The sequence below is a fragment of the Amia ocellicauda genome, unplaced genomic scaffold, assembly GCF_036373705.1.
Source record: "Amia ocellicauda isolate fAmiCal2 unplaced genomic scaffold, fAmiCal2.hap1 HAP1_SCAFFOLD_82, whole genome shotgun sequence".
Classification (NCBI taxonomy): domain Eukaryota; kingdom Metazoa; phylum Chordata; class Actinopteri; order Amiiformes; family Amiidae; genus Amia; species Amia ocellicauda.
In genome coordinates, this window is record NW_027103008.1 from 181,102 (window position 1) to 206,214 (window position 25,113).

The 25,113-nt window shown below is 45.0% G+C and overlaps 4 non-coding genes and 17 pseudogenes across 4 annotated transcripts; all 21 read right to left on the reverse strand.

Annotated features, from left to right (window-relative positions):
* Positions 1–401: 401 nt before the first annotated feature.
* Positions 402–516, reverse strand: LOC136744083 (U5 spliceosomal RNA). The gene has a single exon (XR_010815886.1). It is a non-coding gene; the product is annotated as a U5 spliceosomal RNA (small nuclear RNA).
* A 6,501-nt stretch (positions 517–7,017) lies between these two features.
* On the reverse strand, positions 7,018–7,136 carry LOC136743891 (uncharacterized; annotated as a pseudogene).
* A 221-nt stretch (positions 7,137–7,357) lies between these two features.
* Positions 7,358–7,476, reverse strand: LOC136743970 (uncharacterized; annotated as a pseudogene).
* A 205-nt stretch (positions 7,477–7,681) lies between these two features.
* Positions 7,682–7,800, reverse strand: LOC136743955 (uncharacterized; annotated as a pseudogene).
* A 216-nt stretch (positions 7,801–8,016) lies between these two features.
* LOC136744005 (uncharacterized) lies at positions 8,017–8,135 on the reverse strand (annotated as a pseudogene).
* A 213-nt stretch (positions 8,136–8,348) lies between these two features.
* Positions 8,349–8,467, reverse strand: LOC136744020 (uncharacterized; annotated as a pseudogene).
* A 214-nt stretch (positions 8,468–8,681) lies between these two features.
* Positions 8,682–8,800, reverse strand: LOC136744051 (uncharacterized; annotated as a pseudogene).
* A 217-nt stretch (positions 8,801–9,017) lies between these two features.
* Positions 9,018–9,136, reverse strand: LOC136743939 (uncharacterized; annotated as a pseudogene).
* Positions 9,137–9,352: 216 nt separating this feature from the next.
* Positions 9,353–9,471, reverse strand: LOC136744043 (uncharacterized; annotated as a pseudogene).
* Positions 9,472–9,686: 215 nt separating this feature from the next.
* Positions 9,687–9,805, reverse strand: LOC136743928 (uncharacterized; annotated as a pseudogene).
* A 217-nt stretch (positions 9,806–10,022) lies between these two features.
* Positions 10,023–10,141, reverse strand: LOC136743911 (uncharacterized; annotated as a pseudogene).
* Positions 10,142–10,361: 220 nt separating this feature from the next.
* LOC136744052 (uncharacterized) lies at positions 10,362–10,480 on the reverse strand (annotated as a pseudogene).
* Positions 10,481–10,696: 216 nt separating this feature from the next.
* LOC136743940 (uncharacterized) lies at positions 10,697–10,815 on the reverse strand (annotated as a pseudogene).
* A 216-nt stretch (positions 10,816–11,031) lies between these two features.
* Positions 11,032–11,150, reverse strand: LOC136743951 (uncharacterized; annotated as a pseudogene).
* Positions 11,151–11,370: 220 nt separating this feature from the next.
* Positions 11,371–11,489, reverse strand: LOC136743847 (uncharacterized; annotated as a pseudogene).
* Positions 11,490–11,710: 221 nt separating this feature from the next.
* LOC136744107 (5S ribosomal RNA) lies at positions 11,711–11,829 on the reverse strand. The gene has a single exon (XR_010815909.1). It is a non-coding gene; the product is annotated as a 5S ribosomal RNA (ribosomal RNA).
* Positions 11,830–12,039: 210 nt separating this feature from the next.
* LOC136743959 (uncharacterized) lies at positions 12,040–12,158 on the reverse strand (annotated as a pseudogene).
* A 209-nt stretch (positions 12,159–12,367) lies between these two features.
* LOC136744072 (uncharacterized) lies at positions 12,368–12,486 on the reverse strand (annotated as a pseudogene).
* A 209-nt stretch (positions 12,487–12,695) lies between these two features.
* On the reverse strand, positions 12,696–12,814 carry LOC136743920 (uncharacterized; annotated as a pseudogene).
* Positions 12,815–13,030: 216 nt separating this feature from the next.
* On the reverse strand, positions 13,031–13,149 carry LOC136743848 (5S ribosomal RNA). The gene has a single exon (XR_010815855.1). It is a non-coding gene; the product is annotated as a 5S ribosomal RNA (ribosomal RNA).
* A 218-nt stretch (positions 13,150–13,367) lies between these two features.
* LOC136744100 (5S ribosomal RNA) lies at positions 13,368–13,486 on the reverse strand. The gene has a single exon (XR_010815902.1). It is a non-coding gene; the product is annotated as a 5S ribosomal RNA (ribosomal RNA).
* Between the last annotated feature and the right edge of the window lie 11,627 nt (positions 13,487–25,113).

The window sequence follows — 25,113 nt, forward strand, 5'->3', positions numbered from 1 at the left end:
CAAACAAAGGGGAACACTATTTTTTATTTATTTATTTATTTTCTTTTGTATGAATTATTGCGTGTTGCAAACAGGCAATGAAGTCTGATAAAAGTCAAAAAGTCTCTCTCTCTCTCACACACACACACACAGCCAGCAAGACACACAGAGCCAGCCAGCTCAGCGATGACATCACAAACATCTCTCTCAGGTGACTCCTATGACATCACAGAGCACGTACATTCCGTTGCTTGCCGTCTGTCAACCACTCAGTCACTGCCAGCCAGACTGGCTGGCTGACTGGATGGTGGGGCTGCTTGCTGCTGCTGCGTACCTTAGCAAGCTTATTTGCTTGACCGGCCTTCCTCCTCCGCCCACATGCCCACCTATGTCCGATCTGCTGTTCACCTGGATCACAGCTCCGCCCCAACAAGGCAGAGCCTCCCAAGAATGGTACAAACTCACCCACGATCCCCTCCACGGAAAGCTATAGCAAAAGGCAAAAGCATTATACGTAATGAAGAGGAACCCGAGTCCAAGACGCATCCGACCAGCCATACATATTTGTGTGTATTAAAGATCACATTTTATTACATTTAGATTTTCTGTACTTTATTACATCTTTTTGTGATTTTTAAATGTATTGTTTCTTTTCCTTATATATGTATGTATGTATGTATGTATGTGTGTGTGTGTCTGTGTGAAAGTGTATGTGTTTGTGTGTCTCTGTGTGAAAGTGAGTGTGTGTGTGTCTGTCTCTGTGTTTGTGTGTCTGTCTCTGTGTGAAAGTGAGTGTGTGTGCGTGTGTCTGTCTGTGAAAGTGTGTGTGTGTGTGTGGGTGTGACAGTGTGTATGAGTGTCTGTCTGTCATGTAACTCGCACATCTGTGAGGGCACCATTTTTGCAGAAAGAGATGTACACATTTTGGAGCAACATATGCTGCCATCCAGACATCGTCTTTTCCAGGGACATCCCTGCATTTTTCAGCAGGATAACGCCAAACCACATTCTGCCCAGATTTCAAGCGCATGGTTGCATAGGCAGAGAGTGCGGGTGCTAGCATGGCCTGCCTGCAGTCCTGACCTGTCTCCGAATTGAGAATGTGTGGCGCACTATGAAGTGCAAATTAAGACAACGAAGGCCCTGTGCAGTTGCGCAGCTGAGGAAATGCATAATGGATGAATGGGGGGAAATCCCACTTGCTAAACTTAACCAAGTGGTGTCTTCAGTGCCCAAGTGCTTAATAAGTGTTATTAAAAGAAAAGGTGATGTTACATAGTGGTAAACAGTCGACTGTCCCAACTTTCTTGGTTTCTTTTCACTGCTAATGAGATGCTGTAGAGTGAGTTAGTTATATTGCTTTCAGGAGCTCTAATCGTATTGATGAGTTCATGCAGCATTTGTAATTGAATTTCAAAAAGAAATCCTTGCTGTCTGGCCTGTGTGTATGAGATGTACTCTGTCAATCTTTGGCTAACAACTGAAACATTGGTAGAACAGAAATGGCAACATAAAAAAGAAAAGTACATTTTAAAAGAGCACATTAAATAGGATGAATATACAGTTTTTTACAATCACTTTGTCACTAATTTCAGAACCTTGATGTCATTTTTCAAAACTCTAGACACAAAACTCAAAACGGTCATCACTTGTAACACAGGCTGTCCAATGTTCAAAACATTGCATTGTGCATTCATATCTTTAAAGAAACCTTGCACTTGCAGACTTGTTGGTTCAAATAATTCATTTATCATGAAATACCATAGTAACATTTATTTAGATCACCCACACAGAAGATACCGATAGTTTCACTGTGTAGTTGTTCGTACAATCATTAAATATTGTAGTACAAAATATGTGATACATGTTTCATTATGGTACTACATATAAATACATCACTGTAAAAGGACTAGTAGAGAGAATACTACAGACACAGTGGAATCATTGAACAAAATCTGAAATGTATTGATGCAATACAATCAAATCACACCATAGGTTTCTTTGAAGCCATGCAACAATAATTAGCTACAAAAAAGAACAAAACTACAGTAAAATGTCAACTGCAGTGTTCCTCACCTGGCTTAGTGTAAAACAAAGGATTGATTACTGTACTTCTGAATTTCCATCAGCCCTGTGTTCAGGTTCAGGTTCTCACAACCATTTTTCACAAGAGGCATCTTGAAACTGAACATACCTGAACATACTCAGTCATCAGCTGCTTCACTCTGTCTGCATTTCTTTCAAAAGGCACACTATACTCTGTGCTACACATTGGTATGCAGTATACAGTCATTTGACAATTGAGAGTAGCCTAATGTTTAGTGCATGCTGAAGACTTGCCGCTTCTCAGTACGGAAATTTCTGATGATTGAGGCCACAGTTGATCCTGAGTTGATTCTGAGGTTTGATTGAATCATTGTAGCTGCCTCAGTCATGGTCATGCCATGATTTACAACATGCTCTACAACTATTTCTCGGATTTCACTGGACACTATTTGCTGTTGCTGCCGCTGTCTGGTCCGTGGCCTTGTCCTCTACCACGTTCCCCCAACACCTCTCAAATGAGGCCCATGGCTGCCTCTCTGGTGAGGCCTAAGCCCTCCTCTATGACGAGGCCCACGACCACCTCTCAGAAGGGGTGCATGTCCCCTTCCATTCCTTTGACCACCACGTCTTCCTCCTCCCACTGCTTGACCTCTATTGTGACCTGGATGACTTGCCGGCTCCATGTTATCACTGTGTTGCTGGGGTGGATAGCACTCATTTCACTCGATACTCGTACCACAATGTGAAATCAATCATCAATAACCAGTTGGCAGTATTGGAAAAGCAATTACAAGGGCCTGCATACATACAGTAATGTCAAATCTGATGTGGAAGAACAATCATCTTCAACCAGGTTGGAGCGTTAGTTGCAATGCCTTTAATACACGCAGCGTGGAGAGGAACAGTGACTCAAGTAGATCCCAAAGTCGCTCTGCCTTCATTTTAACAGTCAGAGCTTTTATACACAAAAATCAAAGAGCTGGTTATAATCAGAAAGTCATTACTATGTTATCTTAAAAGTTAGCTAAGCAGAATTTATATCATTATAGGACAGAGTTCATAGATCAACACATGGATTAGGGAGCAGGCACTTCAATCATACTGTTTGACATTGTCTCCAAGATTCTCATCGTAAATAACAAACAGAAATCAAACTACCTTCTGGCCTGACCTTCTAGCTTGACCTTATCTTTCTTAAGTATACAAGAGAGAAAAACAGGTATTAGAGAAAAAATTTCTAACTTTCCTTCCACACTGCAAACATGGTGTGGAAAAGTGCTACATGATGATGAATGATGATGAAATATTACATCCATAGATAATGTAGTCCAACTGGTTCATGCTCCTCGTTTATTGATGTCAATGGATCTCATTATCCTGAAACTTTCATGATCGAAACATGGAATATTGTTTGTCAGTTTCCATAAAACTATGCATTAAGAGTAATGCAACAGTCACTTATCATTTTGAGCAGCTGTATCAATTGATAGTTAGATCTTTGTAATGAAATGAATAGACAGTGATCTCAGATGTAATGTGTGAATTGCATTTTGAAATGGTAATACTTTGATGTTAAGTTGTGTCATTTTAGTTCAATGAACAAATGATCTGAGGTTGATGTGTATTGTATCCAAGCAATTGTAAAAAAGTGTTAGAGTTTTGAAAAATGTGCATTTTGATCATCGGGTGTGAGTTTAGTGTCTAGAGTTTTGAAAAATGACATCAAGGTTCTGAAATGAGTGCCAAAGTGATTGTAAAAAAGTGTAATATCAGGGGACAGTGGCTATTAGTGATCTGGCCTTCCGTGGCCTCTGTATTAATGTAACAGGTCACATTGTATGTGTACACTGATACTTGATAGTATAATATAGTACAAGTAAAAAACATACATAGGTATCATAGAAGTATTTTGCAGAAATGATTATGGATAGTTATCAAAATGGAGAGGAAATGCTAAATCCATCTCCCCAGGCTGAGCTTCTATTGCTGCACCTGCTGGCCCCACTATATGGATAGAGCCACACCAAGTACAAGAGTCTCCCCATTGCTATTTATATCTCCCTATCCAGTCTTCTTTGTGTCAGGGTGGGGTGCCTATTCCCCTGCATGCTTTGAAACCTATAGCACCTGGGACGCACACTTGGGATCCGGTTCCTCTGCCCCTCACATACACATGAGGAATCCCAGGTGCTCAATACGTCATACTGTCTCGTTCATCTCATGTGTAAACTATGGACAAATACATGACTAAACGTGTTTAGTTGCTTTTCCCAGAATGCTTTGCGCCACGATATGCAAATAACGGGGACTATGATTGGCTCCCTGACATTACCCACACTGCGACTGATGCTACCCATTTCACTACCCAACAAAGACCCATAATATGCGTGTGTCTGTCTGTCTGTCTGTCAAAGTATGTGTGTGTGTGTCTGTGTGTGTCTGTGTCTGTCTGTCTGTGTGTGAAAGTGTGTGTTTGTCTGTCTGTCTGTCTGTCATGTAACTTGCACATCTGTGAGGGCACCACTAATGCAGAAAGAGATGTACACATATTGTTTATTTTCCATATATATGTATGTATGTATGTATGCATGTCCAATTGCTTTGACAATACAAATGAATTGAATTGAGAGGGAGAGAGAGAGAGTAAGAGAGAGAGAGACAGACAGACAGACAGACAGACAGAGAGACACACACACACACACACACACACACACACAGAGAGCCAGCCAGCCAGCTCAGCGATGACATGACGAGCCTCTCTCAGCTTACTGCTATGACATCACAGAGCACGTACATTCCGTTTAACAAATCGTTAAACAAAAAAGGTTATAAACACATTGACTACAATACCGGTTAGTAAGACGAAGGTGAGTCTCTCGTTAGTATTATTAGTCAGACATTAAATAACTACGCAGGTTAGTATTTATGTCAGGTAACTTCTCGTTATATATATATCAGTCTCATTTACGTTTAGGTGCCGAGAAAGATCCTATTTGTTACCACAATTTCCCTTAACTGATTATTATTCAATGATTAAGGATAGGCAGGGCCACCAATAATCTAATGTCTATTAACTTGTGTCAATTTCAGACTAAACAGTTAAACAGGAATGAGAAGATATTTCTCGGCGTTGACAGATTTTATTTCTAAAATTATCAACAAAACAGTTTAATGCAACTCACATTTATATTTAAGAAAACTAAATGATATTACACATTCTAGAGTTATGAATCACATATTAACATTTCTAATTGATTTCTCAAATGTCATGAATCACAAACTCCAAACTGTTAAACTTATGTGAACTTCGTCGCAGAGAGGCCTCTCTGGCTTCGGGCTCAGATAACAGCACACGGCACGAGGTCCGTGTGGTTTGGAACAAAGGCAGTCCGGTTCGGCTTTGTCCAAGAACTTCCACTCAGTCGATGCACCTGGAAGTTGGGGTTTCGCGAATGTAGAGTCTTTTCCAAACAGATTTTCCATTGGTTTGAAGGCTCCAAGGTTGTGCACAAAATCTTCTTTGTAAGCATGGTTCCACCGTAGTTACTTGAAGACGAAGTCTTTGAGGAAAGCAGGGCCCTGTTTGTTCCAAGGGTCAAGTTTCTTAAGACTCAAATAGCTATTTAAGTGACTGACACTTTCGTATTCAGTCGACTTAGTCAATTGTCCAGCTGTAAAACTCCACTGATCAGGTGGGTCTGTGAAGTTATTTATTTAATAAAGTCCTTTAAAATAATTCTTCGCTCAATCTCCTTCTCCCAGTTTAACTCTTCTGTTGCCGGCAAAGACTTGGTTGGTTTCTGATTCCGGTTCTGGCAACAGAGCTACAGGTTGAGCTGTGGCAGCGAGTTTCTGGTTCAGGTGAGAGAGAGAGAGAGAGAAAGACTGTCCGCTGTTCCTTATAGTCTGTCAGATCAGTAGGTGATTGGTCCCTGAGTTCTTGAGATTGGATTTCGGTTTCAGCCCCTAGTGTCCTATTGGAGGGAGGCTTTATTTATGACTGATGTCAATCCATGCCATCTTTTGGAAATGCCGGTTGGCCTGGGTTCGTAGCTCTATGTCGGGATTTCGTCTCTCATCCACTTCAAAGAGTTTTTATCACCTACAGGCCCCTTTCTCCAGACATCTCATAGCAGAATTCCAAACTATTTGGCCTCTTCTCGGTGCCATCCTCCCCAAAACTGTCACTTTGATGCAAACCAGTTCCAAGCTGATGAGCTAAGGAAATCTGATAACTTTGGGGGGGGAGAGGTCTTCTTTAGATCAGTGCTTCAGCTCAGAGCCCAAATGCTCTTATCCAAATACACCCAACATAACGCTACATATGTATGTATGTATGTATATATGTGTAGAAGGAAAATTAGAAATTATTTTCTTACACCTGTTTTTCTCTCTTGTATACTTAAGAAAGATACGGTCAAGCTAGAAGGTCAGCCCAGAAGATAGTTGGATTTCTGTTTGTTATTTACGATGAGAACCTTGGAGACATTGTCAAACGGTATGACCTACGTGCCTGTTCCCTAAAACCATGTGTTGACCTATGAACTCTGTTCTATAATGATATATGTTCTGCTTAGTTAGCCTTTAAGATAACATTATAATGACTTTCTAGCATGTATGGATGTATGTATGTATGTATATATATATATATATATATATATATATATATGTATGTATGTATGTCCAATTGCTTTGACAATACAAATGAATTGAATTGAGAGGAAGAGAGAGAGAGAGAGAGAGAGAGAAAGAGAGAGAGAGAGACAGACAGACAGACAGACAGACAGCTCAGCGATGACATCACGAGCCTCTCTCAGCTGACTGCTATGACATCACAGAGCACGTACATTCCGTTGCTTGTCGTCTGTCAACCACTCAGTCACTGCTAGCCAGACTGTCCCTAAGACAAAGTGTACAATACTTCAATTATATCTCCTCCAGACAGATAAAGAGTATTAAGAGCTACGATGAAGTTACCCAGGAGACGTAAAAAGCTTGCATCACCTGGTATTTCCTGGAGGTCACCCATCCAAGTACTAACCAGGCCCTGGCCCGTTTAGTTTCCAAGGTCTGACGAGATCGGGCACGTTCAGGACGGTGTGGCCGCAAGCCGAGATGCCTGGCTGCATGATGTCTCTTAAAGGCTGGCTGGTATTGACGGAATTTCCAGCAAAAAATAAAAAATAAAAAAATAAAAAAATGGAGGGAAAAATAACAGTGCAGGAAAGGGTGTTGAAAGTAGCCGGGAACGTGTACAATTCTTCAATTATATCTCCTCCAGACAGAAAGAGAGTATTAAGAGCTACGATGAAGTTACCCAGGAGACGTAAAAAGCTTGCAGCACCTGGTATTTCTAGGAGATCTCCCATCCAAGTACTGACCAGGCCATGCCCCGTTTAGCTTCCGAGATCTGACGAGACGGGGTGCGTCCAGGACGGTGTGGCCGCAAGCCAAAAAGCCTGGCTGCATGATGTCTCTTAAAGGCTGGCGGGTATTGACGGAACTTCCAGCAAAAAAAAGAAAAATGGAGGGAAAAATACCAGTGGAGCAAATGGTGTTGAAAGTAGCCGGGTACGTGGACAAATCCTCAATTATAACACCTCCAGACAGAAAGAGAGTATTAAGAGCTACAATGAAGTTACTCAGGAGACTAAAAAGCTTGCAGCACCAGGTATTTCCAGGAGGTCTCCCATCCAAGTATTGACCAGGCCCTGCCCCGTTTAGCTTCCAAGATCTGACAAGATCGGGCACGTTCAGGTCAGTGTGGCCGCAAGCCTAGAGAGCTGGCTGCATGATGTCTCTTAAAGGCTGGAGGGTATTGACGGAACTTCCGGCAAAAAAAAAAAGAAAAAAGAAAAATGGAGGGAAAAATATCAGTGCAGCAAAGGGTGTTGAAAGTAGCCGGGTACGTGTACAATTCTTCAATTATATCTCCTCCAGACTGAAAGAGAGTATTACGAGCTACGATGAAGTTACCCAAGAGACGTATAAAGCTTGCAGCACCTGGTATTTCCAGGAGGTCACCCATCCAAGTACTGACCAGGACCTGCCCCGTTCAGCTTACGCGATCTGACGAGATCGAGCGCGTTCAGGACGGTGTGGACACAAGCCGAGAGGCCTGGCTGCATGATGTCTCTTAATGGTTGGCGGGTATTGACGGAACTTCCAGCAAAAAAAAAAAAAAAGAAAAACGGAGGGAAAAATATCAGTGCAGCAAAGGATGTTGAAAGTAGCCAGGTACGTGTACAATACTTCAATTATATCTCCTCCAGACAGAAAGAGAGTATTAAGAGCTACGATAAAGTTACACAGGATACGTAAAAAGCTTGCAGAACCAGGTATTTCCAGGAGGTCCCACATTCAAGTACTAACCAGGCCCTGGCCCGTTTAGTTTCCAAGGTCTGACGAGTTCGGGCGCGTTCAGGACGGTGTGGCCGCAAGCCAAGAGGCCTGGCTGCATGATGTCTCTAAATGGCTGGAGGGTATTGACAGAACTTCCAGCAAAAAAAAATGAAAAAAGAAAAATGGAGGGAAAAATATCAGTGCAGCAAAGGGTGTTAAAAGTAGCCGGGTACGTGTACAATACTTCAATTATATCTCCTCCAGACAGAAAGAGAGTATAAAGAGCTACGATGAAGTTACCCAGGAGACGTAAAAGCTTGCAGCACCAGGTTTTTCTAGGAGGTCTCACATTCAAGTACTGACCAGGTCCTGCCCCGTTTAGCTTCCGAGATCTGATGAGTTCGGGCGCGTTCAGGACAATGTGTCCGCATGCCAAGAGGCCTGGCTGCATGATGTCTCTTAAAGGCTGGAGGGTATTGACGGAACTTCCAGCAAAATTAAAAAAGAAAAAAGAAAAATGGAGGGAAAAATACCACTGCAGCAAAGGGTGTTGAAAGTAGCCGGGTACGTGTACAATTCTTCAATTATATCTCCTCCAGACAGAAAAAGAGAATGAAGAGCTATGATAAAGTTACCCAGGAGACGTAAAAAGCTTGCAGCACCAGGTATTTCCACGAGTTCTCACATTCAAGTACTGACCAGGCCCTGCCCCGTTTAGCTTCCGAGATCTGATGAGATCGGGCGCATTCAGGACAATGTGTCCGCATGCCAAGAGGCCTGGCTGCATGATGTCTCTTAAAGGCTGGCGGATATTGACGGAACTTCCAGCAAAATAATGAAGAAAAAAGAAAAATGGAGGGAAAAATATCAGTGCAGCAAAGGGTGTTGAAAGTAACCGGGTACGTGTACAATACTTCAATTATATCTCCTCCAGACTGAAAGAGAGTATCAAGAGCTACGATAAAGTTACCCAGCAGACGTAAAAAGCTGGCAGCACCTGGTATTTCCAGGAGATCTCCCATCCAAGTACTGACCAGGTCCTGCCCCGTTTCGTTTCCGAGATCTGACGAGATCGGGCGCGTTCAGGTCTGTGTGTCCGCAAGCCGAGATGCCTGGTTGCATGATGTCTCTTAAAGGCTGGCGGATATTGATGGAACTTCCAGAAAAAATAAAAAATAAAAATAAAAATGGCGGGAAAAATATCAGTGCAGCAAAGGGTGTTGAAAGTAGCCGGGTACGTGTACAATTCTTCAATTATATCTCCTCCAGACAGAAATAGAGTATTAAGAGCTACGATGAAGTTACCCAGGAGACGAAAAAGCTTGCAGCACCTGGTATTTCCAGGAGGTCACCCATCCAAGTACTGACGAGGCCCTGCACCGTTTAGCTTCCGAGATCTGATGAGATCGACCGCGTTCAGGACGGTGTGGCCGCAAGCCAAGCAGCCTGGCTGCATGATGTCTCGTAAAGGCTGGAGGGTATTGACGGAACTTCCAGCAAAAAAAAAAAAGAAAAAAGAAAAATGGAGGGAAAAATATCTGTGCAGTAAAGGGTGTTGAAAGTAGCCGGGTACGTGTACAATTCTTCAATTAAATCTCCTCCAGACAGAAAGAGAGTATTAAAAGCTACGACGAAGTTCCCCAGGTGACGTAAAAAGCTTGCAGCACCTGGTACTTCCAGGAGGTCTCCCATCCAAGTACTGACCAGGTCCTGCCCCTTTTAGTTTCCGAGATCTGACGAGATCGGGCGCGTTCAGGACGGTGTGGCCACAAGCCGAGACGCCTGGCTGCATGATGTCTCTTAAAGGCTGGCGGGTATTGACGGAATTTCCAGCATTAAAAAAAAAAAAAAAAATAGAAAAATGGAGGGAAAAATATCAGTGCAGGAAAGGGTGTTGAAAGTAGCCGGGTACGTGTACAATTCTTCAATTATATCTCCTCCAGACTGAAAGAGAGTATTAAGAGCTACGATAAAGTTACCCAGGAGAAGTAAAAAGCTTGCAGCACCAGGTTTTTCTAGGAGGTCTCACATTCAAGTACTGACCAGGTCCTGCCCCGTTTAGCTTCCGAGATCTGATGAGTTCGGGCGCGTTCAGGACAATGTGTCCGCATGCCAAGAGGCCTGGCTGCATGATGTCTCTTAAAGGCTGGAGGGTATTGACGGAACTTCCAGCAAAATAAAAAAGAAAAAAGAAAAATGGAGGGAAAAATACCACTGCTGCAAAGGGTGTTGAAAGTAGCCGGGTACGTGTACAATGCTTCAATTATATCTCCTCCAGACAGAAAAAGAGAATGAAGAGCTATGATAAAGTTACCCAGGAGACGTAAAAAGCTTGCAGCACCAGGTATTTCCACGAGTTCTCACATTCAAGTACTGACCAGGCCCTGCCCCGTTTAGCTTCCGAGATCTGATGAGATCGGGCGCATTCAGGACAATGTGTCCGCATGCCAAGAGGCCTGGCTGCATGATGTCTCTTAAAGGCTGGAGGATATTGACGGAACTTCCAGCAAAATAATGAAGAAAAAAGAAAAATGGAGGGAAAAATATCAGTGCAGAAAAGGGTGTTGAAAGTAGCCGGGTACGTGTACAATTCTTCAATTATATCTCCTGGAGACAGAAAGAGAGTATTAAGAGCTACGATGAAGTTTCCCAGGAGACGTAAAAAGCTGGCAGCACCTGGTATTTCCAGGAGGTCTCACATTTAAGTACTGACCAGGTCCTGCCCCATTTAGCTTCCGAGATCTGACGAGATCGGGCGCATTCAGGACGGTGTGGCCACAAGCCGAAAGGCCTGGCTGCATGATGTCTCTTAAAGGTTGGCCGGTATTGACGGAACTTCCAGCAAAAAAAAAAAAAAAAAAAAAAGGAAAATGGAGGGAAAAATATCAGTGCAGCAAAGGCTGTTGAAAGTAGCCGGGTACGTGTACAATACTTCAATTATATCTCCTCCAGACAGATAGAGAGTATTAAGAGCTACGATGAAGTTTCCCAGGAGACGTAAAAGGCTTGCAGCACCAGGTATTTCCAGGAGGTCTCCCATCCAAGTACTGACGAGGCCCTGCCCCGTTTAGCTTCCGAGATCTGATGAGATCGGACGTGTTCAGGACGGTGTGGCCGCAAGCCAAGAGGCCGGGCTGCATGATGTCTCTTAAAGGCTGGCGGGTATTGACGGAACTTCCAGCAAAAAATAAAAAATAAATAAATAGAAAAATGGAGGGAAAAATATCAGTGCAGGACAGGGTGTTGAAAGTAGCCGGGTACATGTACAATTCTTCAATTATATCTCCTGGAGACAGAAAGAGAGTATTAAGAGCTACGATGAAGTTTCCCAGGAGACGTAAAAAGCTGGCAGCACCAGGTATTTCTAGGAGGTCTCCCATCCAAGTACTGACCAGGCCCTGCCCCGTTTAGCTTCCGAGATCTGACGAGATCGGGCGCATTCAGGACGGTGTGGCCACAAGCCGAAAGGCCTGGCTGCATGATGTCTCTTAAAGGTTGGCGGGTATTGACGGAACTTCCAGCAAAAAAAAAAAAAAAAAAATGGATGGAAAAATATCAGTGCAGCAAAGGGTGTTGACAGTAGCTGGGTGCGTGTACAATACTTCAATTAAATCTCCTCCAGACAGATAGAGAGTATTAAGAGCTACGATAAAGTTACCCAGGAGACGTAAAAGCTTGCAGCACAAGGTATTTCCAGGAGGTCTCACATTCATGTACTGACCAGGTCCTGCCCCGTTTAGCTTCCGAGATCTGACGAGATCGGGCGCGTTCAGGATGGTGTGGCCGCAAGCCGAGATGCCTGGCTGCATGATGTCTCTTAAAGGCTGGCGGGTATTGACGGAACTGCCAGCAAAACAAAAAAAGAAAAATAGAGGGAAAAATACCAGTGCAGCAAAGGGTGTTGAAAGTAGACGGGTACGTGTACAATTCTTCAATTATATCTTCTCCAGACAGAAAGAGAGTATTAAGAGCTACGATAAAGTTACCCAGGAGACGTAAAAGCTTGCAGCACTAGGTAATTCCAGGAGGTCTCACTTTCATGTACTGACCAGGTCCTGCCCCGTTTAGCTTCCGAGATCTGACGAGATCGGCCGCGTTCAGGATGGTGTGGCCGCAAGCCAAGATGCCTGGCTGCATGATGTCTCTTAAAGGCTGGCGGGTATTGACGGAAATGCCAGCAAAAAAAAAAAAAAAAATAGAGGGAAATATACCAGTGCAGCAAAGGGTGTTGAAAGTAGCCGGGTACGTGTACAATTCTTCAATTATATCTCCTGGAGACAGAAAGAGAGTATTAAGAGCTACGATGAAATTACCCTGGAGACGTATAAAGCTTGCAGCAACTGGTATTTCTAGGAGGTCTCCCATCCAAGTACTGACCAGGCCCTGCCCCGTTTAGCTTCCGAGATCTGATATGATCGGGCGCGTTCAGGACGGTGTGACTACAAGCCAAGAGGCCTGGCTGCATGATGTCTCTTAAAGGCTGGCGGATATTGACGGAACTTCCAGCAAAAAAATAAAATAAAAAGAAAAATGGAGGGAAAAATATCAGTGCAGCAAAGGGTGTTGAAAGTAGCCTAGTACGTGTACAATTCTTCAATTATATCTCCTCCAGACAGAAAGAGAGTATTAAGAGCTACGATGAAGTTACCCAGGAGACGTAAAAGGCTTGCAGCACCTGGTATTACTAGGAGGTCTCCCATCCAACTACTGACCAGGCCCTGCCCCGTTTAGCTTCCGAGATCTGACGAGATCGGGCGCATTCAGGACGGTGTGGCCGCAAGCCAAGAGGCCTGGCTGCATGATGTCTCTTAAAGGTTGGCGGGTATTGACGGAACTTCCAGCAAAAAAAAAAAAAAAAAAAAAGAAAAATGGATGGAAAAATATCATGCAGCAAAGGGTGTTGAAAGTAGCCGGGTACGTGTACAATTCTTCAATTATATCTCCTGGAGACAGAAAGAGAGTATTAAGAGCTACGATGAAGTTACCCAGGAGACGTAAAAAGCTTGTAGCACCTGGTATTTCTAGGAGGTCTCCCATCCAAGTACTGACCAGGCCCTGCCCCGTTTAGCTTCCGAGATCTGACGAGATCGGGCGCATTCAGGACGGTGTGGCCGCAAGCCGAGATGTCTGGCTGCATGATGTCTCTTAAAGGCTGGCGGGTATTGACGGAATTTCCAGCAAAAAAAAAAAAAAATATATAGAATAATGGAGGAAAAAATATCAGTGCAGGAAAGGGTGTTGACAGTAGCTGGGTGCGTGTACAATACTTCAATTAAATCTCCTCCAGACAGATAGAGAGTATTAAGAGCTACGATGAACTCACCTAAAGGATTATTAGGAACACCATACTAATACTGTGTTTTACCCCCTTTCGCCTTCAGAACTGCTTTAATTCTACGTGGCATTGATTCAACAAGGTGCTGAAAGCATTCTTTAGAAATGTTGGCCCATATTGATAGGATAGCATCTTGCAGTTGATGGAGATTTGTGGGATGCACATCCAGGGCACGAAGCTCCCGTTCCACCACATCCCAAAGATGCTCTATTGGGTTGAGATCTGGTGACGGTGGGGGCCAGTTTAGTACAGTGAACTCATTTTCATGTTCAAGAAACCAATTTGAAATGATTCCACCTTTGTGACATGGTGCATTATCCTGCTGGAAGTAGCCATCAGAGGATGGGTACATGGTGGTCAAAAAGGGATGGACGTGGTCAGAAACAATGCTCAGGTAGGCCGTAGCATTTAAACGATGCCCAATTGGCACTAAGGGGCCTAAAGTGTGCCAAGAAGACATCCCCCACACCATTACACCACCACCACCAGCCTGCACAGTGGTAACAAGACTTGATGGATCCATGTTCTCATTCTGTTTACGCCAAATTCTGACTCTACCATCTGAATGTCTCACCTCTTTTTCCTATTTGTAGTGGAGATGAGTGGTACCCAGTGGGGTCTTCTGCTGTTGTAGCCCATCCGCCTCAAGGTTGTACGTGTTGTGGCATCACAAATGCTTTGCTGCATACCTCGGTTGTAGCGAGTGGTTATTTCAGTCAAAGTTGCTCTTCTATCAGCTTGAATCGAGTCGGCCCATTCTCCTCTGAGCTCTAGCATCAACAAGGCATTTTCGCCCACAGGACTGCCGCATACTGGATGTTTTTCCCTTTTCACACCATTCTTTGTAAACCCTAGAAATGGTTGTGCGTGAAAATCCCAGTAACTGAGCAGATTGTGAAATACTCAGACCGGCCCGTCTGGCACCAACAACCATGCCACGCTCAAAATTGCTTAAATCACCTTTCATTCCCATTCAGACATTCAGTTTGGAGTTCAGGAGATTGTCTTGACCAGGACCACACCCCTAAATGCATTGAAGCAACTGCCATGTGATTGGTTGATTAGATAATTGCATTAATGAGAAATTGAACAGGTGTTCCTAATAATCCTTTAGGTGAGTGTATATGTATGTATGTGTATGTATGTCCAATTGCTTTGACAATACAAATGAAATTAATTGAGAGAGAGAGAGAGAGAGAGAGAGAGAGAGGGAGGAAAATGAGCTCCTAAAAAACATTTGTTTTTATACATAAGCGGATTTAATTTGTCATTTACAAATGAATATATAGCACTATAAACATACACAGAAGACATGGAATAGAAATTCAGAAGAAAAAGTATTCAAAAAATAATAATTTTAAGAGAAACACAAAAAGAAGAAAGCAGAGAGACAGTTCAGGAAGAAAAGTCAGAAAAGAAAAGCTGAAGACAAGAATTGGAGGTAAGAGACAAATAATTACACAAAAAAATATGTATTAATAAAATAAATAAGCATTCTCAGTAGTTGACTCAGCCAATGAAAATGCAGAGCTCCGATTTGAATAGAGTGACAGTAGGAGAGAGCCCAACTGCCACTGAGACTGATAGAAATCTATCAAACAGCAGTCTGACTGCAGAGCTGCCTTTTGAAATCCGATACCCTGAAGACATTCGCTCTGCACAGGCTAAGAAGGACTACAAACAAGCTGTGATGAGAGCATCTCCTGAGACCCTCATCCTAGACTACACCGGTAAAGGAGAAAACAGGGTCAAGAACAATCTACTGTTCTACACCGCCTTTCACAAAACCCTGTGCCAGACATACCCCAATAACAACAAGAGGGGCATTAGCAGAGGCAGGCAGATCTCAGTGCTGGTAGAGAAAGACACAGACAGTGTGATGCTCACTTTTAATGTATACCACAACGGGACCATCATGGTGCAGGGCAGCGAGAGCAGCCTGGACCAATTAGCTCTCAGCTTCCACACCTCAAAGCAGCAGACTGAGGTAGAGAAACAAGAGCCAGAGCCGGCCACCCTGCAGTCTGCCCCCAGCCACACGGAGCCAGACAGTGCCCCATCTCCCACAGACTGCCCCCCTGTCTCCCCAAAACTCTCCAGCAACATTAAAACACTAAAGGAATGCCTATCAGTGCTGGAGCTGGAGTTTGCGGAGTTCAGGGAGCAGACCTTGAGCACCCTGGCCCAGACCTCCTTGTGCGATCAGCTCCGGGATGAGATGCACAGACTAAAGATGCAGCACAAGGCTGAGATCCATGAGCTGAGAGCAGCAGTGAGAGACCTGGAGGAGCAGAGCCAAACCCTGAGGACGGAGCTGCGCAGAGCGAGGGAGGAGCTGACCAGGACACCCCAGCACAGCCAGCTAAGGAGCCTGCAGAGCCAGCTGGAGGAGCTAAGAGAGGAGCTACACATCACTGGAGCACAGAGACTGCACTGCACTGACCCCACAACACCTCCAACCCCTGACGCACCCACTGATCCACCCACACTCCCCACCACTCCTGACACACCCACTATCACCAGACCTGCCACTAATACACAACCCCCTGAAACGCCACTCCCCCAAAACACACCCGCTGCCCCCACCACTCCCGACGCAAACCCGGAGTAGCAGGTCAACGCAGAGGTGGTCATTCTGAGCGAATCCAATGGGAAGTTCCTGGTTGAGAGGCGACTCTTCCCTGGCCGAAAAGTGAAAAAGCTTTGGTGCTCCACAGCACAGAGAGCCCTGGAGCTGCTCTCCAAGAGGAGGCTTTGCCAAGTCAAACACATCCTCATCCACACCGGCACTAACGACCTGAGTGCCCGCAGGGGCGATGTGGCCTCAGCCCTGAGACAGGTAGCAACGAAAGCCACAGAGGAATTCCCAACTGCCAAAATTTCCATCTCCACACTGCTGCCCCGCACAGACGTGCCCCTGCACATCATCCAGGCCATCAACGCAGAAGTGTCCCGAAGATGTGCCCTCCTCCCCAACGTCCACCTGGCACACCACTGAGACATCCAGCCACATCACCTGTATGACCACGTCCACCTCAACAAGACGGGTGTGAGGATCATCTCAAAGGTCCTCAAGGACACAACCCTGGGCCGAAACCCCACACACCCCCACCTCGAGACCAGGAGCAAACCCCCCAGCCCCCGGCCACATCCCCAGCCACCGGCTCCACCCCAGCCCCAGCCCCTGAGACCCCACGGCCCCATTCCCCACCCCCCCATCCCCAGAGGGCCCATCCAGCACAGCAGAGCGGACAGCCGGGGACCAGCACAGCCACACAGCCACGCAGCAGCGGCTTCCAGAGCCTGGAAGCCCGATGCTGCCCAGCTGGCCCAGATAAGGCAACTCCTCAGTGTCATCTGTACCACACTGCTGAGTTAACTGAGCCTCAACACACATATATATGGTTGTGGAGATGGAGAGTAAGAAAAAATGTGATTTAATTATTCTGATATTTTGATGCAAAGATAAAATCTTTGAGTGATTATTATGTATATCCATATATAATTATTAATAGTAATATAATATCAGTTGTAGACCACAAATTAAACTTTCTTATGTAGAAGAGACAAGTATAATAAAATATATTAACATGTCCTTTAAAATAAGCAGTTGGAATATGCAGGGTTTACACTCCTCAACTTTTGGAATGAAGAGCACAGGCCCTGAACTGATCAACACTGTAAATAGTTCAGATGTTTTCATTCTTGTAGAGACTTGGTGCTGTGCAGATATGTCTATACACTGGATGGATACAATGGATACAGGGAGCTGATTGTGCCCTCCTATAAAAAACCCAAAGTCAGGTGTGGCAGGGCCTCGTGGGGGATTATCGTGTGGTACAGGGAGGAGCTCCGAGCAGCCCTATGCCCAGTACAGAGAGGAGACACACACCTGTGGATGAAAATCAGAAAAGACACCCTACAAAATAACACAGATATATACCTATGTGCAATTTATATGCCACCCGCAGACTCCCCCTACTATAATGAGGAAGGCTTTCATGAGCTTCAAAACGAAATCTGCCACTTCCAGACCCTGGGCTCTGTACTGCTGTGTGGCGATCTCAATGCCAGGACTGGCAGAGAGATGGACTACATCAATACAGAGGGGAACACACACCTGTTCGGAGACTCCCCGCTGTGCCACACACACACCTCCACACTGACACAGCCACGACAGCGTGGTAAACAAGAGCAGGAAGCAGGTAGTGCGCCTATGTAAAAGCCTGGGTCTATATATCATCAATGGCAGGACCAGGGGGTACTCTCTGGGGAGATTCACATACTGCTCGGCTCTGGGCAGCAGTGTGGTGGACTACGCCATAACTGACCTGGACCCACAAGCCAACAATGCGTTTATAGTCAGACAACAATCTCCACTATCAGACCACAGCCAAATAACACTTTACCTAAAAAGATCAGCGCAGCCACAAGTCAGAGCCAAACTTCCCACAAAACTGGTCTCCCTGCCACCCAGTTAGAGATGGTCAGAGCCCAGCACAGAGAACTACACAAGAGCCCTGAATAGTGATGAGATTGAAAACATGTTAGACAGATATCAATCCTCACACTATCAAATAAACCAAAACGGAATAAACTCAGCCACCAAAACACTGAATGAAATATTTGAGAGACTGGCTTTAAAATCAAACATTAAAACAATTAAAAACCAAAATATGAAATCGTCTAAAAGAAAAAAAGAACAGTGGTGTGACCAGGAGTGTGAAACTTCTAGGAAACACCTGAGACATCTCTCCAACACTAAACACAGAGAGCCCGACAACCAGGAGGCTCGCCTCAGCTACTGCCAGGCCCTGCGGCACTACAAGCAACTCCTCAGTAAGAAAAAAGACCACTATATGGGCAGAATAAATACCCCAAAAACAAAAAATGAAATACCAATTCAAAATGGAGAAATCTGGAAAACACACTTTGAAAAATTTTACCAAAATGTTGAAAACAATCCAAAGCCAGAACAGGTTAAAATATTAAAAAACCTAAATAAATTGGAAGAAATCATTAAGAATAACCAAAATCCCTTAGATAACCCATTTACAATACAGGAACTAAAACATCAACTCAAAATCCTCAAACCCAGGAAAGCCAGCGGCCCCGACAGCATCAGCCCTGAGATGCTGAAGCACAGCAGCCCGCAGCTGCAGGAGGCTCTGCTCAAACTCTTTAACCTGGTGCTGAGAGCCGGGTGTTTCCCTGAGGTCGGGAATCAAGGATTGATCACCCCGATTTTTAAAAGTGGAGACAAATTAGACCCCAATAACTACTGGGGCAGCTGTGTGAGCAGTAACCTGGGGAAGGTGTTCTGCAGTATCATCAACGCCCAGATACTGGCCTTCCTTACCAAGCACAGTGTCCTGAATAAGAGTCAGATTGGCTTCCTACCAAAACACCGCACAACCGATCATATTTACACTCTACACACCCTCATAAATAAATATACCCAAAACAATAAAGGAAAAATATTTGCCTGTTTTGTAGACTTTAGAAAGGCATTTGACTCAATCTGGCACAAGGGATTATTTTATAAACTTCTACAGAGTGGTGTAGGGGGTAAAGTTTATGACATCATTAAATCAATGTATTCTGAAAACAAATGCGGAGTTCAAATTGGCAACTCAAGAACAGAGTTCTTCACTCAGGGGCGGGGAGTGAGACAGGGCTGCAGTCTGAGTCCAACACTGTTCAACATCTACATCATCGAGTTGGCCACAGTGTTGGAGCAGTCTGACGCCCGCAGCCTAACTCTCCATGACACAGAGATCAAGTTCCTGCTCTATGCAGACGACCTGGTGCTGCTGTCGCCCACAGAGCAGGGGCTTCAGCAGAACCTGGCGCTGCTAGAGCAGTACTGTCAGAAATGGGCCCTGGCAGTCAATCTGGACAAGACCAGAGTTATGGTTTTCCAGAAAAAAGCCCCATCTCAGGGAAACAGGTACCGCTTCACTCTGGGCAGCACTGGATTAGAGCACTGCACCAGATACAACTACCTTGGCCTGACCATCAGTGCGTCAGGGAGCTTCAGCCTGGCTATAAACGCATTAAAAGACAAGGCACGCCGGGCATTTTATGCCATAAAGACACAATTTGGGAAAACAACAATACCAATAACTATTTGGATTAAAATATTAAACTCCATCATCCAACCAATCCTGCTATATGGGAGCGAAGTGTGGGGTCCCCTCATGAACCTCAATAACAACAATTGGGACAAAAGCCCCATGGAAATATTCCACCTAGAATTTAATAAAAACATCTTACACGTACACAGAAACGCCCCCACGGCTCTGAGGCTCACAGAGCCCGAACACACAATGACCAAAACAACAACAATTGGGAAAATTGACATGTACCTGAAAAGCAAATACACAAAAGATTAGAGACACGAATTAGAATTACAAAACAAATTGGAATGCTACCAGGCCCTGAATAGAAACATTACATTGGCTGAATACTTAAAAATCCAAAATATAAAAGAGAGACAAAATCTAACTAAATACAGGCTCAGTGACCACAGCCTCGCCATTGAAAAAGGCCGCTACAGAAAATTCTGGGTTGCCAGAGAAGAGCGGCTGTGCAGCCAGTGTGACCTAGGGGAGGTCGAAACACAGGCGCATTTCCTGCTGTCCTGCCCTAAATACACAAAAATCAGGGAGACATACTTTAAAATATTAAAAATGCATATCCCTGAGTTCAGCATGATCCCCGATTGCTGCAAACTCCCCGTCCTGCTGGGAGAGGAGGAGCGCACTGCCTTCTTAGCAGCGCAATATGTATCCACCTGCCACAGCCTGCGAGACAGTGTGTAGACACCAGCCTGTGGCACTCCATTTGCAAAACAAAATAAAAACAGTGATTTTTCTGATGTCATGACACAAATTTTGATACAAACAACAAATATGGTTTATATCCTACTTAATTTTATTTCAATGTGTACTATATTTGTTCCACTGAATCTTGTATTGCAATGTTTTGTCTTGATTGATAGAACATTTGTATCTGCTTTGGCAATATTGTGATAGATCATGCCAATAAAGCACCTTTGAATTGAATTGAAATGAATTGACAGACAGACAGACACACGCACACACACACACACACACACACACACACACACACACACAGAGCCAGCCAGCCAGACAGCCAGCCAGCTCAGCCATGACATCACGAGCCTCTCTCAGCTGACTGCTATGACATCACAGAGCACGTACATTCCGTTGCTTGCCGTCTGTCAACCACTCAGTCACTGCCAGCCAGACTGGCTGGCTGGCTGGATGGGGGGGCTGCTTGCTGCTGCTGCGTACCTTAGCAAGCTTATTTGCTTGACCGGCCTTCCTACTCCTCTGCCCACATGCCCACCTATGCCCGATCTGCTGTTCACCTGGATCACAGCTCCGCCCCAACAAGGCAGAGCCCCCCAAGAATGGTACAAACTCACCCACGTTCCCCTCCACAGAAAGCTTTAGCCCAAAATAAGGGACACATTCTGCCCAATATGTCAGCGCCAACCACAGCCTGAGGGACACAGTGACACACGAGCACCGGCTGTAAATATAATGTAAATACTCGTTTGTAATGCATGTCATTGTATTTCAAAAAAGGAATCTGGAAATGGTATACCTATTTTCTTTATTTGTATGTATTAAAGATCACATTTTATTACATTTTCTTTTTCTGTACTTCATTACATCTTATTGTGATTCATAATTCTATTATTTATTTTCCGTGTATATGTATGTATGTATGTATTGTGACAAACCAAGGGGCAGGGTCATACATGGCAGATATGTCAGGCCAGGTCTGCTGCAAGGTGTGTACTCTAGGGTAGAATACCGACCCTAGGCAACTACACTCCCCAGAAACCCTCAGGCAGCCATTCTAGCACCTAATGTGGTCACTTGGTGTTACTTCCTCAATTATTCACCAGGTATATAAGGCGGGCCTGAGAGAGAGAGAAGTGAGAGACAATAGGGTGAGTTATCTGGAAAACAGAGGTAGCTCATAAGGAGAAAGCCAAGACTTATTTATTCCAGACTTTGTTTAAAATAGAATGATTATGTAAGATTAGTTACAACTCCAGTGTGAGTTAGGTTTTGTTTTCAGATTTGTTTTGTTTGAAGTAAACATACAGGCACAGCCCTGTATTTGCAACCTCCTCCCTGGGTCATGACTGGTTTTTACTCCTAAGAAGATCACAGAGAAGACCCGCACATGTGTACAGCCAAGGCGTTTTGTCACATTTGGTGTAGAATGCGGGCAGCACCTCATGAAACCCAGACTGGCTGAGTGAATTTTTTTATCCAAAAAAAAAAAACTACAGGCTGTAATAGCCCAACAGGAAGCGACCAGGGTGCAGCAGGTGGCTCACCAGGATGCTATGCGGATGCATCAGGAAGCACAGCAGGTCCAGCATGATACAAATAAAATGTTTAGAGAAGAGCAGGAAAAGGTGACTAAAGAGCTGAAAGAGAGTGTTGAAGCACTTGCAACCAGGATTGGGCCACAGGGGGCTGCAACCCATTCCACTCCCCGCACCAATCACTTTCTGCAGAAAATGACAAAACAGGACGATGTTGAGGCCTTCCTTATGACCTTTGAGAGGACAGCAGAGAGAGGGATGGCCAAAAGATTCCTGGGCAGGGCTTGTGGCACCTTATCTGGCAGGGGATGCACAGAAAGCGTACTTTGATCTGGAGCTGAAGGACGCCCAGGACTATGATAAATTGAAAGCGGAGATAATGACCCGATTGGGCGTGACCACCGCAGTGAGGGCACATCGGTTTCAGCAGTGGGCCTACCAACCAGGACAACCAATCCGAACGCAGATGTTTGATCTGATCCATCTGGCCAGGAAATGGCTACAGCCAGAGGTCCATTCATCAGCCGAGGTGGTGGAGGCCATAGTCCTTGACAACTACCAACGCTGTTTGCCCAAGGACGTTCGACGCTGGGTTGGCCAGAATGAGGTGCTGTCCGCTGACACCTTGGTGGCCATTGTAGAGCGGTTCTATACAGCCGGAGCAGCAGAGCATGTACCGGAGGTTAAAAACTCGTTCCCCAGGCCATGACGAACCAGCGGACCGGGTAAGATGGTTCCAAAGTACTCTGGGAAACATGACGCGCTGGGTTGGAAGAAAAGAGCAAGACTGGGGGGGGCAAAGGTGGGGCCTAAAGCCGAGACTAAGGGTTATAGGGGGTCACCATCACAACCAATTGTCTGCTACAATTGTGACAAAGTAGGACATATTGCGGCCCACTGCCCAGGTAGAGAGGAACCAATGCAATGTAATGTGTGTGATATGGGGAAAGAGAAACCGGTATTTTATGCCTGCCCTGTTGGGACGGATGTTTTCATAGGCGGAGTACCTAATCCAAAACACATGTGTACAGTGATAGTCGATGAGAAAGAAGTGGCTGCTCTACTCGACTCTGGCAGTATGGTTACACTGGTCACAGAAAAATTAGTAGCGACCAACAAGCTGGATAGACATCAGGAGCTCAGTATCACATGCACACATGGTGACACACGCCCCTATCCCACAGCCCTTGTAAACATACAGACAGAGGCCGGGAAACTAGATTACGAAGTCGGTGTGGTACCCAACATGCCATATGATGTGATACTGGGACGATATTTTCCTAATTTTGGAAAACTAGATAGAAAACATAGTAAATTGGAAATGCACACTGAAAACTGTAAGCCAGAAGTTGCCTTGATCCCACAACTAGAGCTAAAAGTAGACCTGGTTCCAGTTGAGTCGACAGTGAAGGTTTTGGTTGGGGAAAATTAAACTGAAAACATAGGGGTGGAATGTAGTGACGTAGATGACCCTATGGAGGGTGAGGAACCCAGCACTAGCAGGGTGGGTGAGAATCCATTCATAGAGACCCCTGAAGCTGACAATGTAGAAGTGTCAGTGTTAGAGGGACTCCCCACTGATTTTGGCAGCGCACAGGTGCGAGATCTCACTCTACACTATGCTAAAGAAAATGTGAAGGTAGTAAATGGGACCCCTATGACTACTGCAGACCCGCCAACAGCTTATCCTTATTTTATGGTAAAAAATGACCTATTGTACCGTGTAAATAAGATAGGGGTGGACATTGTGGAGCAATTGCTAGTTCCCACCCCATTCAGACGAACAGTTCTCAATCTGGCACATGGGCATATCCTGGGGGGACATCTGGGGATGGACAAAACCAAGGATAGACTCCTGAGGAGGTTTTACTGGCCAGGCGTACATGCAGACGTGACAGAACATTGTAGCTCATGTCCTGAATGTCAACTACATGCTCCTAAACCAGCCTTCAGAAGCCCACTGGTCCCTTTGCCCATCATAGAGACCCCCTTTGCTAGGATAGCTATGGATGTGGTGGGACCTCTCCCGAAATCAGCCAGAGGGCATCAGTATATACTGGTTATTTTGGATTATGCCACCAGGTACCCAGAAGCCATTCCACTGCGGACCATGGCTTCAAAAGGTATTGCAAAAGAGCTAATGTTGATGTGTAGTAGGGTGGGGATACCGAGGGAGATATTAACAGATCAGGGCACACCCTTTATGTCTAAGGTTATGACCGATCTGTGTAAATTGTTGCAGGTTAAGCAGTTGAGAACATCAGTCTACCACCCACAAACAGATGGGTTGGTTGAGAGATTTAATAGGACCCTGAAGTCCATGCTAAGAAAGGTAATCGATAAGGATGGGAAAAATTGGGAATTCATGCTGCCCTACTTGATGTCTGCCATTAGGGAAGTCCCACAGGCTTCCCTGGGCTTTTCGCCTTTTGAACTGTTATATGGGAGGCACCCCAGGGGGATATTAGACATAGCCCGTGAAACGTGGGAACACGAGTCCACTCCTTTCCGGAGTGTAGTCGAGCACATCAATGCTATGCAAGAGAGAATAGCCACAGTCACTCCCATTGTGAGAGAGCACCTAAGGCAGGCACAGGAACACCAACAATTCGCCTATAATCGTCAGGCTACACTGAGGGTGTTCCAGCCTGGTGATAGGGTGTTGGTGTTGGTTCCCACTGTAGAATGTAAATTTCTGGCTACGTGGATTGGACCTTATGAGATTATAGAGCGAATACGGGAAGTGAACTATAAGGTTCAGCAACCCGGCCGCCGACCCCCAGAACAAATATATCATGTCAACTTAATAAAAGCCTGGAAGGACAGGGAAGTGTTGATGTTGACTTACCCCCCTCAGCCACTAGGGACACCGAAGGTGAATATTGCAGCTGCCTTGTCACCTGACCAGTTGAAGGAGGTGAACGACTTGATAATACATAATAGGGAAGTTTTCTCAGGCATACCGGGGCGTACCCATTTAGTCTCTCACAACATTGTGTCTCTCCCAGGAAAGAAGGTAAATATGAGGCCTTACAGG